Consider the following 16968-nt stretch of genomic DNA (forward strand, 5'->3'; position numbering starts at 1 on the left):
CATGGGCTAGATAGGCTGTCCAACAGAATATGAGAGCCACATCATTTAGAATTTTCTAGTAGCCACATAAAAAAGTAAAAGGAGGGGTGCCTGGGTGGCTCAGTCAGTGAAGCGTCCGACTTCCCTTAGGTCACAGTCTCACGGGTCGTGGGTTCGAGCCCCACATTGGGCTCTGTGCTGACAGCTCAGAGTCTGGAGCCTGTTTTGGATTCTGTGTCTCCCTCTCTCTCTGTCCCTCCCCTGCTCACGCTCTGTCTCTGTCTCAAAAAAAACACCAAAAAAAAAAAATGTAAAAGGAGACTGGTGAAATTAATGTTAATAATTATTTCAACCCAATATACCAAAAATATAATTTCAAAATATAATATAAAACATATTGAGACATACATTTTTTTGTACTAAGTCTTAGAACTACCGGCCATGTATTTTACACTTACAACATATGTCATGTCAGACTAGCCTCATTTAAAGTGCTCAGTGGTCACACGTGGCCAGTGGCTACCATATTGGACAGGGTAGGTCAAAACAGAATGCTGTGCCCACATCTTTGCTCCTACTCAAAGGCTTGTACTTTAAATTTAATGGTGCCTTTGCCAGTGTCTTTCTTCTGGCCTGGGGTTCTCTCTTCTTGAAGCCTAGCTCCTTTCTGAAAGATTATCTGACCTTCTCAGAAGGTCGCGTGTCCTCTGCTTGAAACTCAACAAGTCAGTGAATACTTAGACCACCCGCTTGCGAAGAGTTGTGCATCAGATACCTCCCTCTGAAGCAGCTTTCATCTGGAGTGAGAGTTGGTGGCTGCTTCCCCAGCCGCTCTCGCTCTCTCTTGCCTTGTTTTGTTTGTTGCGACTTGTCCTCGTTCGCCTCAAATGAGCCATAGACCTGTTAAATTCAGGCATCTGGTCTCAGTGTCTCCACGGTGCGCCTCCCCACGCCAACCTCCGCGTAGCAAATGCCAAGCACAGCTAGAAGAAACGAGATGGGGAAAGTTAAGTCTGTGGGTGAAGAAGCGTTCCGTTCCTCTGAGAGCAAACTGCGGGTGCTCAGGGTCATTCCTTCTCCTTCAACCAAAGCCTTGATGAACCTGGGCCAAGAGATGTAATAAAAGTGCACAGCAGAGGCCCTCCAAAAATGTCTGCCCACCAGTGAGCTAAGGCATAGACTTTCACCACCCAGGTGGAAAAAAACAAATACTGCATGTGTTCCCTTGGCAGGATCAGGCACTGAAGCTCTGAAGAGAGAACTTCGAAGTCAGCGAGTAGAGAACAACTTGGGACTATAATGGTCTGGCTTATGGCGGCTCCCTTTCCACACCCAAAGCCCTTGGTAGACAGAGAAGCTCACAGTTCCGAGGTCAGAGTGTTGTTGAAAACCAACTCTCATATTTTGCAGCCAAAATGGAACCCCAAGAGAGAATGTGGAATAAAGAGGAGCATCAGCTCTCTTGCTTTGCTGGGCAAAAGAGGCTGCCGCCCGCTGAGGCCTTTAAAAACTGCAAGCTGGGTGGGAGGAAGGGGCTGGTGGGTTTTATAGGGAAATAACCGGATCTTGCCACTTTCAACAGGAATTGTATACCTCCTGCCAGCCTCTTTCGTTACGTTTTCCAGGTGGTACCGGGTTCCTGAAGCAAAAGGCTAAGAAGGGAGGAGGGGAGTTTTGCAGAAGAGAGGAAAAGATTGCTCAGTTGCAGCTTCGTGAAGCATTAGTGCAGCCATATTGATTTTTGTTCAACTCTATGCTTTTAAGCGGTTTCAAGAGAAATGAATCAAATTTTTACTCTCCTACTAAGAGCTATCTATATGACCTCCAGGAGCTTCAGGTTTCTCTTCTGTAGAATGGGATAATAATATCTCATAGGCTTTCTGAACTTTTGTTTGGAAGTACTTACAGACCCACAGGAAACTGTAAAATTAGAACAGAAAGGTCTCCTTTACCCTTCACCCAGCCTTCCCCAATGGTAACATCTTACAAATTATAGTATGATATCAAAACCAGGAAATGGACATTGGTACAATCTACATGCTTTATTCAGATTTCATCAGTTTTACATGCACTCATTTGTGTGTGTGTGTGTGTGTGTGTGTGTGTGTGTGTGTGTGTGTGCGCGCGCCTAGTTGGTACAATTTCTCACCTGCATAGATCTGTGTGACCACAATCAATCAAGATACAGACTGGTTTTTTAAAGTTTATTTATTTTATTTTGAGAGTGAGTGAGAGACAGCAAGTGCATGCAAACAGGGGAGGGGCAGAGAGAGAAGAGGGAGAGAGAATCCCAAGAAGGTTCCTCAATGTCAGCACAGAGCTGACTCCATCTCACAGACCATGAGATCACAGACGCAAGGCTCCATCTCACAGACTATGAGATCAAGAGTCAGACACTTAACCAACTGAGCCACCCAGGCACCCCAGAACTGTTTTATATCTACAAAAGGATTCCACGCTTCTCCTTTATAGTCAGGCCCCCACCCACACTTCCCCAATCCCTAGCAACCACTAATCTATTCTCTACCTCTATAATTTTGTCATTTCTAGAATGCTTATATAAGTAGAATCATACAGAATATAACCCTTGGAAATGGCGCTTTTTTTTTTTTCACTCAGCATCATGCCCTGGAGATCCATTCATGTGGCTGCATGTATCAATAGCTTATTCCTTTTTTACTGTTGAAGAGTTTTCCATACAAGCTAGTTTTGAGGATCCCACAGAACTGCACAAAGGCAAGTCACGAGCACAGTGCTCAGCAAACATTAGGTCTTTCCTGGAAGCTGATTCTGAGCTCTTGCTGAAGATCAACACCAGCCTGGGGCAGTGATTCACCCTGCCCATGAATTTACACTCTCCCTCAGTGTGTCTCCCCATTGTATACAGCCTGTGGTCAGAGCTCGTCTGGTCCACTCCTTCCTTGCAGGGTGGAGGGTAGTACGGCACAGAGAGAGAGGAGGCCAAGTACGAGACGCCAGGTCATGCATTCAGGGTTCCTTCCACTGTACTGTGCCTGCTCCCCAGCCCACAGCCTATGGCAGGTGGTTAATCCCGCACTTGGCCGGGGGCAGGCTGTGTACAGCGCGTCAGCTGGGAAACTGGGCTCCTCACCAAGTCAATGAGTCACCCCTGAGCACTGATTGAGTTGGGGCAGGGAGCCAACGATTGTCAGTTTTCCCCTAGATACAAAGCTCCGGGGTGGGGGGGAGCCTTCAAAACTTCAAACGCAACTTAACTGCAAGATGAGGTTGGCATTCATTCATTCAACAAAGGCTTTTCAAACTCCTACTGTAACAGATGACGGATATAAAGTTGAGCAAACCAGTAGGCTTTGGTCTTCATGGAGTCTCCTGGGAATTTGGGCGGGGGGGGGGGGGGGGGGGCGGGGTGCTGGGGGAGGCTGAAAAAGACGAAGTCTTTGTTTCCATCCATCATTTCACTTCTCCTAGCTGTCTGCTCGGTGTGGGGCTCAGACTAAACAGCCTCTGAAGTCTAACATCTTTGCTTCTGGGATCAATACTGTCATGCTCTAGATCCTTGGAACCTGGACAGAAGAAGAAAGGAATTAGTATTTGTTGAGTACCTGTATGCCAGGCATTTAAAAATATGCCTTATCTTCACAATCTAGTGAGAATGTTCCCTTAGTTTGGGGATGATGGATGTAATCAAGTGGTTTAAGGGAACGGCTGCTTAAGGCAAGCTGCCAGAGTCCTGTCTGACCTCTGTATGACCTTGGCCCCTGACTCCTCTAGTCCTTTGTCTCCTCATCTATTATATCTGTATCATCATGGGGTTTCGATGAGGATCAAAGGCATCTAAATAAAGGCACTCAACATTGTGCCGGCACATGGAAAACATTTAATTCTTGTTTAAAAAAAAAAAAAGTCAAGTTCACAAAGTAACCCATATTTGAAAACTAGAAAACCCCCAACTCATGCAAAGGCAGGCAGCCTGGCGCACTGCAGAAGCTCAATTTGAGTTTTGATCAGAAAATCTGATTCAGTGCCTTAGCTCTAAAATTACAAGAGGTGTCTGGGAAAGTCATTTAAAATGTTCTTCCTTGTGCCAAAGTTCACCTTTCAGGACTGTTGTGAAAATTCAAGGATATTATGCACCTGGCACCGAATAGAGCTCAGAAATAATGGCTATTTGTCTTACCTCAAATAGAAACCCACTAATGACAGCTAAGGACAAGGGAAGCCCCTTGAATGTTTTCATAGAACCCAACGGCGGGGCACTTGGCTGGGAAAGTATCTGGAAAGGTCGTTGCTAAGACAGGAAAACCTTCACTGTTTCCAAGAGCAGCTGGATACTTGATCCCGGGGTTTCGTGCCTGGGCCCCACACGAGTGGCAGCAGAGAGGTGGGACTGTGAGGGTGGCTTGGGGATTTTCGGAACTACTCAGGAGTGTCCCTGAGTCAGCGAGCCAGATGGGCCCTGTGGGTGTGAACCTGCCAGCATTTGGAGCAGATGCTGGAGAAGCTTCCCCAGGGACCCCCAGCCCCCTGCCTTTGTGCTGACAGGCCAGCGTGGGTGTCAGCGCCCCTGTTCCCACGGGAGGGCACCGGGCACCCCTTCCCAGCCTGGAGCAGCGAGGAGTGAGGCCCCAGGCTGGCCGGCCCCTCCTCCCGTTCCTCCCCATTTCTTCCTTTTGTTTCCAGCCCCCGCCCAGGGCCTTGCTCTGCCCACTTAATGCTTTTAGGACTGAATCATTCAGGAAGAGGAAGAGTGTCATAATTTTCTGACACGTATTTTTCTAGCAACCTGTAACATTTCAGTCAAGCATTACTGGCTTGGGAGGAATTCTTTTTCAAGTGCATTTAAAGAGGGCTCAGAGGGTGGGCTCTCCAGCTGGCAGGCTGGCTCCCAGTGTGGTTTTGGTGCTTGACTTCAGGGCTCCTCAGCCTCCTGATGATTCCATATTCAGCTGAAAACTGGGGATAGTATCACCTACCTCAGAAGACCCTTGTGAGGTTTAAATGAGGGAAGACATACAAAGAGCTACGGTGCCTGGCACAAGTGAAGCCCGTTAGCTCTCCTTCCTTGATTTGACTCCCTTTGCTTGCTGTACAATGTAACCCTCCGTCAGCCGGTACTACATTTTCAGGCTTTTGGTTGTTGCCTCACAATGGGAATCTATCCAGTTTACCGACGCTGAAAGGAGCCTGGTGAATTTAGGCTTTGATGCTTCTAGAATCCGTACTCAAAGAAGTCTCGGCTTATCCTCTCAGTCCCTCAGCTTCCTCATGTATAAAATGGGGACCATAATAGAATTGTTGAGAAGACCTATTGAGTAACATAGGTAGAGCACAGAGGCCCCGCGGAAACCCACACCCTATGGCAGAGGTAATTATTCCCAATGTCACGGCTAAATCAGATAACATATACAAAGTGCTTGGGCCAGCGGATGCGCAGGATAGATTAGCCATTGCTCCCATAATCAGTATTACGTCCATCCTTAAGAAACCAACTTTGGATTTGAGTGTGCCCAAATCCCATACCCCCCAAAAGAATCGTTTTTGCTGTGGATAGATTCATGTGCATTTTTGCCTTGTACAAGAACTGAAGGTACTCAGGAGAGTGTTTGCCTCACGGCCCATTGTCAATTCCAGAAGGTTCTATTTGGACGAACTGCTTGGCTTCAGAAAGACACACGGATCGCAGGCAGGCACCCCATGTGCACAGTTAACGGGGCCTATTAAAACAGTGAACCACTAAAACGTAATGCAAAAGGTCTGCTGGGATTCACCCAGAGTTGTATAGGGCCTTCAAGTCCGAACTTCCCGTAGAAATCACTTTTGGTGACCCCAACATGACCCATTGGAAGGACGTGATGAAGATAAAATTCAGGCAGTTCTGAACAAGAGCCAGGGGACACTGGGTGCTACAAGCTATTGTGTCAGCTTTTAAAACATATGTTGCCATAAAATGAACATAACATCCAGAAACAATCTTGCCAGAAGTCGGGAATTATCCACAGGGGGAAAAACTTGCAAGTTGTTTGACAAGAGAAGATATCGTAAATCTCTTTCGTTGTCAGAATCGCTGTGCGGCCCCAGGTCAGACCCCAGTTTCTGTAGTGCCAGGGGCAGAGCAGGTAGAAACTGATGGTGGAGGAAACCCTGTATAGACCTGGAGCCAACCTGGGGTCACGTGCGCTCATAATTCAGAGGCTGAGGTTCAGGGTGAGGCATGTAGGCAATAATCAGGAGGACCCAAGCTCTCCAGCGGTGGTCAGAAGCAACTATCCTAAACCAGATGGCATGGCAACTTCTCACCTAGGAATTTTCTAGAGCTGTCCTCTTCCTCTCAATTCACAGAAACGTGACGGCATCTCAACACGTCCTGGCCTGAGCTGAGCAGTCTTCCATTTGTAGTAGGAAAGAACAGAGGTCCAATAGGGTTATTAATTCTCATGATCTGAAAACCAATGAGCTTGTAACCTTTAAAGTTTGTCCCTTTCTCAGTCTCATCAACAGTTTTGGGTTTAACACTGTGAAATAACACAGCCATGCGTCCATTCACTCAACAAATATGTGTTACTACTAAATGCCTTCCTTCTTTAAATGTCACCACTTCGTCTCCATTCCCATGTGGCGACACCCTCCTCTTCCATTCGTCTTGTAACTACTTCTTTTGCTGCCCAGGAAATTTACAGCAAGAGCTATGGTATAATTTGCACAATATCTACGATCCGCAAGGTGGGCTATGTGGGTTTTTACATCTTCATTTCCTTTTACACGAGGTGATAAACCAGAGAGCTGAATTTGAAGGTTTGGTGATGGCGTGCTGAATACAAATTAACAGCCTGTGTCCAGAGCCTGGAGGTTGGATCCCCATTAGACACTTCAAACCAACATCAGAAACAGGCTGCTCCATCCGCCACCTCCTTTACCCCAGCTATTCTTCCCCACTTCCCAACAGGCATAAGCTCTTTTAATTCTCTCTAGATCCCCTTCAATCCCTTGTCTGCCTGGAGTGAGTAAAAAGAACAGGGGAAATGTGGACAGTTGAAGCTGTGGTTCTCAAAGTGTAATCCCCGGATCAGCAGCAGCACCAGGGAGCTGGTAGAAATGCAAACCCCCAATCCCCACACCAGACCTACTGAATCAGAAACTCAGTGGGGGTGGAGGGGCAGCTATCTTAACCAACTATTTTTTTTAATGTTTATTTTTGAGAGAGAGAGAGAGAGAGAGCACACACACAGGAGAGGGGCAGAGAGAGACACACACACAGAATCCAAAGCAGGCTCCAGGCTCTGAGCTGTCTGATGTGGGGCTTGAACTCAACAAACCATGAGATCATGACCTGAGCCGACGTCTGAAGCTTAATCGACTGAGCCACCCAGGCGCCCCTTAACCAACTTTTTTTTTTAAAGTTTATTTATTTATTTATTTTGGGAGAGAGAGACAGAAAGTGGGAGAGGGGCAGAGAGAGGGCTGGAGGGAGGGGGAGGGAGGGGGAGGGAGGGAGGGAGAGAGAGAGAGAGAGAGAGAGAGAGAGAGAGAGAGAGAGAGAGAGAGAGAATCCCAAGCAGGCTCTGCACCATCAGTGTAGAGCCCGATGTGGGGCTCAAATTCACGAATCATGGGATTATGACCTGAGCCAAAAGCAAGAACTATACTGAACCACCCAGGCGCCCCATAACCAACTATTTTAACAACCATCAAGATGATCCCAAAGCTTGAGAACAACTGATTCAAACCATCACATAGAATGAAAGGCATCAACTTTTGGTCATAAACTAAGCACCTATATAAAGTATCTTTTAACCCAGCCTAAGCTGATAAGGATTCCTTGAGAGCACTCCCAGCCGCTTACCACGGCCTTTGTTCTGCCTTCTCGCTTTTCAGGGGCTCCCAGAAAAGGGAATTCCTACAAAGAGAGAATATCAGTCCTGTTGTCCATATTCTCACTCCTCCCACTTAGCAGTGTCTTTGGAGACACCAAGATCAAGGCTCTCTGTGTGTGCCCCTTCAGTGTTTCTACATCTCTGGTGAAATGAAAATGTTTCTTCCCACAAAAAGATGAGGATACATTTCATATTAAGAGTGAAGCCTGTAAGAGGTGCCTGGGTGGCTCAGTCAGTTAAGCACCAACTTCGGCTTGGGTCATGATCTCACCGTTCCCAAGTTCGAGCCCTGCTTCTGGCTGTGCTGACAGCTCAAAGCCTGCTGTGGATTCTGGGTCTCCCTCTCTTTCTCTGCCCCTTCCCCATTCATGCTCTGTCTCTCTCAAAAATAAAGATTAAAAAAAATTTTTTTTTAAAGAGTGAAGTTTTAAAAAAATTTGCTTGGAGGGGCACCTGGGTGGCTCAGTCAGTTGAGCGTCCATCTTCAGTTCAGGTCATGATCTTGAGGTTCGTGGGTTCAAACCCCACATGGGGCTCACTGCTGTCAGCATGGAGCCTGCTTCGGATCCTCTGTCCCCCTCTCTCTCTGCCCCTCCCCTGCTCACAATTGATCAAAAATGAGTGAACATTTAAAATTTTTTTAAAAATATTTAAAAATCTACTTGGAATGGTTACAATTAACAACTCAGGCAATGACAGATATTGGCAAGGATGCAGAGAAAGAGGAATGCTTTTGCACTGCTGGTGGGAATGAAAACTGGTGCAGCCACTCTGGAAAACAGTATGAAGTTTCCTCAAAAAATTAAAAATAAAACTACCCTATGACCCAGTAATTGCACTACTAGGTATTTATCCAAGGGATACAGGTGTGCTGTTTTGAAGGGGAACATGAACCCCAATGTTTATAGCAGCACTATTGACAATAGCCAAAGTATGGAAAGAGCCCAATGTCCATCAATGGATGAATGGATAAAGAAGAAGTGGTGTATGTATGTATGTGTGTGTGTGTGTGTGTGTGTGTGTGTATGTGTGTGTGTGTGCATGTGTGTGTGTATACACACACACACACACAATGGAGTATCACTCGGCAATCGAGAAGAATGAAATCTTGCCATTTGCAATGACATGGATTAAACTAGAGTGTATTATGCTAAGCAAAAGTGGTCAGATAAAGACAAATATATGACTTCACTCATATGAGGAATTTAAGATACAAAACAGATGAACATAAGGGAAAGGAAGCAAAAACAATAGAAAAAAGGGAGGGGGACAAAACACAAGAGACTCTTAAATATAGAGAACTGAGGTTGCTGGAGGGGTGCTGGAGGGTTGGGGGGGATGGACTAAATGAGCAAGAGGCATTAAGGAGGACACTCACTGGGATGAGTACTGGGTGTTATATGTTGGGGAGGAGTCACTGGCATCTACTCCTGAAATCATTATTATACTATATCCTAACTAACTTGGATGTAAATTAAATTAAAAAAATCTGCTTGGAGATATTGCATGATCATGTCATGAGAAATTAATTGAGGGGGAAGGAATGACACACAATATAAACACAAGGCAGCTGAATGGTTAAATGTACACCCACCTGTGTCTTTGCCAGGGGTCCACTACATCCTGGGAGATCTCAAAGTTCAGTCCAGGTCAGGCCCTTACATGGCCCCACTTGTCTAACTTTCTTCTCCACATGATTTCAGAAGCAAAACCAGTTCAGGGGCAGGGCCTGGAGGTTGAGTCTGGCTGCCTGCAACCACTGGAGGGTCAACAGAAGCGAGAATCCAGGAAGTGAGGCAGAGAGCTCTTCAGGCAACAACAAAGCTTATTCTCAAATACATGCTCAAATAACTGCAACTGCATGAAACCACAGGGGTTGTTTATCTCTTGTTTGTTTGTTTGTTTGTTTGAAACATAAAAATAACCACAAGTTGGGGGGCGCCTGGGTGGCTCAGTCGGTTAAGCACCCGACTTCGGCTCAGGTCATGATTTCACAGCTGGTAAGTTCGAGCCCCGCGTCACGCTCTGAGCTATCAGCACAGAGCCTGGAACCTGCTTCAGATTCTGTGTCTCCCTCTCTCTCTCTGCCCCTCCCCTGCTCGTACTCTGTCTCTTTCTTTCTCTCTCAAAAATAAGTAAACATGAAAAAATTTGTTTTAATAACCACAATTTTTAAATGTCAAGAGGGAGAGAAACAAATCTATCATTTCAAAAGCCTAACCTAATGGCTACTGTAGGTTTTTGCATGAGATTTTCAGTCTTGGGCCGTTTGCACTCTGTGCTGAAGTATGCCTTGTGTTTTGCGGGTGGTCTTTTTTCTTAATGTCATCATTAATGCATTTTCTCCAGGTTGTTGCCAGGCAAACACTGCAATCTAACCAGAAGGTTGCCTAGAACCAGAGAACATCAGAGCTATATAGGACTCTGGAGGTCGTCTTCTCCAGGAATTCTTAGTTAGTTCTTCATAGATGCTTTGTGTCACACCTGAAATTATTTGCAGAATTTTACCATAAACATGTATACCTTGCTAGGGATAATAATATCTGTTTTTCATCTGATCCTCCGTGGCTTAGACCCCCCAAATGTGATCCATTCTTTCCACAAGGGTCACTGTGTACAGCCCTTCAGGCTGTTCCTTGCACAACTCTGGGTGGGAGATTCACCCACTCAGGGTATAACACCCTGTAGAAATGTGCAGTGCACAATCTGTATGTACATGGATGATGGGCCTGCATTCTATTCTATACTCATTTTATGCTTGGCACCAAAGAGCAGAGACGTGATTTGCCCTTTCCTTCCTTCCATAGCTCCTTGCAGATAATTCTTTCATCACTGAGATTATACTGAAATGACTTTAGGAAGTATGTTTAATTCTAGGATTCAGTATTAAGAAATCCACTGCTGCACCTGTTGTCATGTTTTCCAATGTCAGTTTTATTACTAATAAAACCCACATTTTATTCTACCTGAGCCTGACTTCTTTTTAAAAAAACTTTTTTAAATGTTTATTTATTTTTGAGAGAGCGAGAGAGAGAGAGCGAACAGAGGAGGGGCAGAGAGAGAGGGAGACACAGAATCTGAAGCGGGCTCCAGGCTCCGAGCTGTCAGCACAGAGCCTGATGCGGGTCTCGAACTCACCGACTGTGAGATCATGACCTGAGCCGAAGTCAGAGGCTTAACTGACTAAGCCACCCAGGTGCCCCCTGACTACTTTTTATTTTGCAGTTGTTTCCCAAACTCAGGTAGACAAGAAGGATGCTATTTATTGTCCCCTAAATCTTCTTTTTAAGTTATTTTTTTCTCGTGGAAATAATTCTTTTTTTTAAATTTTATTTTAGAGAGTGAGTGAGCAGGGGAGAGGAGCAGAGGGAGAGAATCAAGGAGGCTCCACTTTCAGCTCAGAGCCTGACATGGGGCTTGATCTCATGAACCTGGGATCATGACCTGAGCTCAAATCAAGAGTTGGACGCTCAGCCAACTGAGCCACCCAAGACCCTGTCCCTTAAATCTTAAGCATGTTCATGAAGAGTCAATCAACAATTCATGAATAAAAGAAGTAAAAAAAATAGCTGTACAAGGCAGTGAGGACTAAGGACCCAATGAAAAATTAATTCCTTCTGTAATTCTAGCTGCTAGAAAGAGTTCCCTTAAGGGTATTTTCATACTTTGCTGTTTCTCTATTTAGAAGCCTCAGTTCCCTCTTCTATTAAATTTTGCAAGGGATTCTATGAATTTTAACGATCAATAGCTGATCCTCATGGTTCTCAAAACACTTACAATTACATGAGTTGATGTATCAATAGGAAGAACAGGTGTCATCTCCATTTTACACAAAGAGAAAAAAATAAGACTGGAGAGACAGTATGACTACACTTTGTGAGTGGCACAGCTGGGCCTCAGCCAATGTATGTCTGGCTTGGAATTCATCACACTAAGACCCCATTCCAGGCAGTGTGATAGACAACACAAATGATCACCAACATCTAGTTCTCCTCTACTTCTAGGCAAACAGAGGACTGTGCTTCCCTTAGAGTTGGACATGGTTGTTTATATTGGCTAGTTATGACCAGTAATGAGAAAAGGGATTGGTGTCACTTTTGCACCAAAGCATTTAATTCTTGGTGGCCAACTCATCAGCTCTCCTTCTTTCCCTGTTACAACTTCCAAGGCATAGAAGCAAGTTGTTATATGGAGGTGCCATATGATCAAAGCAGCCTAGAATGATAAGACAACAAATGGAAGACATTTGCTCTGGTGAGCCACATGATCCTGTAGCTGACTTTTCAGGAGCAAGAACTTAACTTGTACTGTGGGCAGTCAAGAAGATTTGGGGATTGTTTGTTATCACAGCATAACCTAGCCTACCCTAATTAATACCAACAGACTCCCTATGGGACTGGTCTTCTCTCCGTTACAGCTCAGGCTGGTGCTCTGAGAGACATGTGAAACCATGCTCAAATGTACTTCCCTCCTCAAATTCAGCAATCTCCTTTGTATCTGGAGCCTTCAGCTACCACGTTTTAAACCATGGATATGGCAGAAGATACAGCCCAGAGGAAGAGAGTTGGGAAGGGGCAGATTCCTGCATGGTTGAGGGGAGACATCCCCTCAGGTGTAGTACATGCTGTGGGCTGGGTCGTATATGAGTTTCCCATGATTGACTGTAGTGGCCTAATGAGATGAGGTCAAGATCATCATCCCAAGACCACAAGGAAAGGAAAAGATCAAAGTAGCAAATGAGGGTCAAGTAAGAGAAAAGGGTCAACCTGGCTGGGAGCTGATTCAGCACCACAGACAGATCCCGTGGGCCTATTCTGGTTATTTTTCCCAGGCAGCTCAGTCTTCAGTTAGCCCTGCCTTTGAAGTGTCCTTGTAGGTTCCAAATGCCCAGCTCTTCCCAAGTAAGAGCTTGTCATGCCCTAGACCAGTGACCATGTCCTTATTCATCCAACACAGTGCTCCCAACTTATTTTTCTCCATTGTATATGATGCATGAGAATATTTACCTGGCATCCTGGGATAAATGCTTGGGGCTGCTTCTGGCTGAGGTGGCAAACCTGTGAGCTCCAGCTCTCCTAGGCCCTGCCTTATGGTATCCTACCACACTTGTAATATCCTCCTGCGAAGTTCTGATCCAGTGATCCCTCCTTACCCTCTACTTGTCAGGGACTCGGCTAGGTCTTCTAGGTGACCTTTGGGCCAAGCTAGGTCTGGGTCTTCCATCACTTGATCCTGGCTCCTTTGGACCCTCTTCCCAAATCTTACTATGCTCATAGCCAGGCCAGAGGTCCAGAAGACTAAGGCAAAGCACCTGGGACTCCCCACTCCCTCCTACACTCATTTATTCATTTGGCACATATCAAGCACCTGCCATATATTAGGTTGATAATTACCTCTGAGAATACAGTGGAGAACAAGATGGATATGGTCCTGCTCTCCCATAGCTTACAGTCCATTAGGGGAATCTATTAACCAGCACTTATAAGAAAGTCTGATTAGTATTATGATGGGGACATACACAGATGCTATGGATTGCCCAGCTGAGGAAACTAACTTGGAGGATGGCTGAGTTCAGGGAGGACTTTCGACAAGCTTTAGTCCCCTTTTGAACTATGCCTTAATATGTATCTAACTATACGTAACTGTGGGGATCTAATGGACGGCATGAAGTATGGATTTCCCATGACTTTAAATTCCGCAAACATTTTCCAGGCACTATGTTGGATGTTCACCCTTGAATTACCTAACAACAACACTGAGGGAAGGGTTTTGTCTTTCTAATTTTCTGTGCAGCCTAGAGAGGCCCCACTGCTAGTTTACAACAGACTCACATGCTGGACTCTTTTCCATGCTACACTGAGCCTATGGGAGCTCCACTTGCCCTCTGTCCTGCTTCTGAGAACACATACCTCAGCATTCTGAGAGCTCAGGTCCTTCTGCCCTTGAAGTCTTCTGTGGAGAAGCAGTATTCAAGTTAGCTACAACTTCCTCAAGGTGTTTGGTTGCTTCAAAGAAGTGTTCACTGCGTGTGTGAGCGGTAATAGGACTGCTCTCGTGGCCCCTTGATGTAAGAAGGTGGCAAATGTCCCTGCAACCCGTCACCAAGGATTTCCTTCCACCAGGTGAAAGTGTCCTTGTGGAAACAGAACAGTGATCCTCACATCACTCCAGCCAGAGGCGCAGACAGGAGCAGAGGCAGCATGAAATCCCCGGGACACACCCCTGTCCTGTCTTATTGTGAAGGAGATTTGGCTCTTTCTTATTGTGATTTTCACTCCAGACTTGATGGCTCTAGCTGTGTTCCTGCCAGAGTTGCCCATCTTCCTCTACGTTTAAAAATGAGATACCTGGGGCGCCTAGGTGGCTCAGTCTGTTGAGCGTCGGACTTCAGCTCAGGTCACGATCTCTTGGTCCGTGAGTTTGAGCCCCATGTCGGGCTCTGGGCTGATGGCTCAGAGCCTGGAGCCTGCTTCCGATTCTGTGTCTCCCTCTCTCTCTGCCCCTCCCCCGTTCATGCTCGGTCTCTGTCTCAAAAATAAATAAACGTTAAAAATATGAAAAAAAATAAAAAATAAAAGAAAAATGAGATACCTGTTTACCTCTTCTTTTTTAATGGGTTACTGTCAGGCAACGATTCTCAAACTCAGGGACCACAAGTGTCCAGAGGAGCACCCACAGATAGACCTCAGCTAGTTTTACTGCATATAATGTGAAAAGGTCTGTGCTTTCCTTGAAGGCAGAACTTCAGTTAGTCTTTCTCTTCTCACCTCAAGTGAACATGACCTCAGGCCTTTGCTCCCACTATTTTCTCAACCCATGATGTCTTCTCTCTTGCTGACTGCCTGGCCAACAGTAGCATGTTTTCCAAATCTCTGCTCTACCTCCTTTATGAGTCCCTCCTTGACCACGCTCCTCTGCAAAGTAGAACTTATCTTCTTACTCTATGACTCTACTGTGTGCTGCACACACATCTATTATAGCATCCATGATGTTCTGTCACAACTCATTCTTCATAGGGTGCAGGTTGGCCACCCAGCAAATACTTGTTGGATGAGCTCAGGTGTTCCTGTGGAAAGAGCCCTGAAGCCAGAAGGCCTGGACTTTGGTAAGTGTGTGAGTTTGACTAAGTCATCGCACAGCCCTACGTCTCATTTTTATCTTCTCTAAAAGGCACAAGTTGGAGCTGATAAGGTGGAAGGCAACTTCCTGCTCTAAATTTCTATTTAGAAGTAAAAATGGAAAGACCACTGTGATGGTCTTTTGTAGGGTTGACTTGGCTAGTCTACAGCCCCTACTTACTCAAACACAAATCAAGGTATTGCTGTGATGGTATTTTGGAGATGTGATTAATGTCCATAATCAGTTGATTATCACAGATAATAGGTGGGCCTGGTTCAATCATTTGAAAAGCCTTAAGAGCAGAGCTGAAGCTCTCTTAAAAAAGTAATTCTGCCTGTGGACTCCAGTATCAGCTCATGCCTGAGAATGCCAGCCTGCCTTTTCTGATGACCTACCCTCTACATTTCTAACTTGCTTATGCAGTCCTCACAGTTGTTTAAGCTAATTCCTTGCAGTAACTCTTACTATGTATCTCTTATTGGTTCTGTTACTCTGGTTGAACTCTGACTGACATAGCTTTATACTCATGGAAACCCCAGTCAAAACCCCAGCTCTACTACTTATTAGTTGTGTGATCTTAGGAAAGATACTAAATGGCTCTGGGCCTCTGCTTTCTTATCTATAAAATGAGAGAAATAACTACTTCATAGTTAATAATAAAAGCTATTCTTATTTATGTGTTTTAGAGCACTACAATGTTTGGTACTTTCTATGTTTCAGCTTCTCTGAGAAGCACTTAACATATATGATCTCATTTAATCATCTATAAACCCTTATATGATTAAATGACATAATGCATGTAAATGATGATAAACACAGCCATACCATATACATTTAAGATGCTTAATAAGAGTTAATTCTGACTTTTCCTTTCCTTTACAAACATTTTTTTTTCATTTCAGAGAGCATTCCAGGAGAGGGGGGCAGAGGGACAGAGAGAGAGAATCTTAAGCAGGCTCTACACTCAGCACAGAGCCCAACATGTGGCTCAATCCCACAACCCTGGGATCATGACCTGAGCTGAAATGAAGAGTCAGACACTCAAGCGACTGAGCCACCCAGGCGTCCCTATGTATATAATATTTCTAAATGGTAAGCTGTCATAAGGCGGATCCATTCTTTGTATCTATTCTCATGAGGCTTTACAGTGATGGGGAAGGGGATGAGAGTGGGAAGACAGATCTGAACTGGGCAATTGGTAAAAATAAATACGCTGTAATTGTAAGGGATTTTTTTTTTTTTTACCCCACTGGTCTGTACCATTAAAAAGTTCTGGAAACAATGGTTTTGACCATGTATATGACTTAAAGAAAACAAGCTATGGGATTAAAAGACAATTAACTTCGTTGACCCACTCTCATCTCCAGATTGGTTTGCAGATACATCCCTCTGAACATTAAATTGCCCTGGAATTCTAGTACTTTTTGTATGAGGATTTATGAAGATGGTATATATGCATCAGAGAGGAAGAGGAGATCACCCCTCACTCCATGGAAAAAAGTGAGGTGACCAGAAATGTCATGAAGTCAAATTAGAAAATATCAGCTCTCTGGATTAATCACAGACTTATTTCACTCTGTAAATCAGATTAAAAAGTACGGTACCTAAAACACTACCTGGATGCACAGGGCTGGATTAGGATTTGTGAAGATATAGGTATATAGACATAGAAGTCCCTGTGTGCCAGAAAGAAGTTTCCTCAGTTCTAGGAACTCCATGCCATTTAATACAATCAGCCTCACTTATTCACCCTGGCCCAGTCACTGAGCAGATACAGGCCTACCCACCGCCTCATCTTCATGCTCAAGCATAAAGGAAGAGGAAGAAGCAAAGTCGGTAGTAAATGGGGCACTTGTGAGTGGGGAAGAAGGTGCTTAGATACATAGCCTCGGAAAGTAGTGCCTGGAATAAGGGGTGGATTGTTAAGTAGGTGCATGGGAGAAAATGTGTAAGCACAGAAGCGAAGGATTAGACAATCATCCATGGATGCAAGTTTCCACGCTAAGTCCCAGTTTCC

At 45.1% G+C, this 16968-nt stretch overlaps 1 long non-coding RNA gene across 4 annotated transcripts in view; it reads right to left on the minus strand.

Moving 5' to 3' along the window:
* Positions 1 to 309: 309 nt before the first annotated feature.
* Positions 310 to 16968, minus strand: part of LOC109267359 (uncharacterized) — an 84537-nt gene continuing 67878 nt past the window's right edge. For all 4 annotated transcript variants that reach the window (XR_002080068.2, XR_002080066.2, XR_008421251.1 and 1 more), the window contains exons 3-4: positions 9427 to 9582; positions 310 to 962 (exon numbers count right to left, since the gene is read on the minus strand). This is a non-coding gene — a long non-coding RNA (uncharacterized LOC109267359). The remainder of the gene's footprint in view (positions 963 to 9426; positions 9583 to 16968) is intronic.

The sequence above is a fragment of the Panthera pardus genome, unplaced genomic scaffold (assembly GCF_024362965.1).
Source record: "Panthera pardus isolate Hobbes unplaced genomic scaffold, ASM2436296v1 HiC_scaffold_12, whole genome shotgun sequence".
Classification (NCBI taxonomy): Eukaryota; Metazoa; Chordata; class Mammalia; order Carnivora; family Felidae; genus Panthera; species Panthera pardus.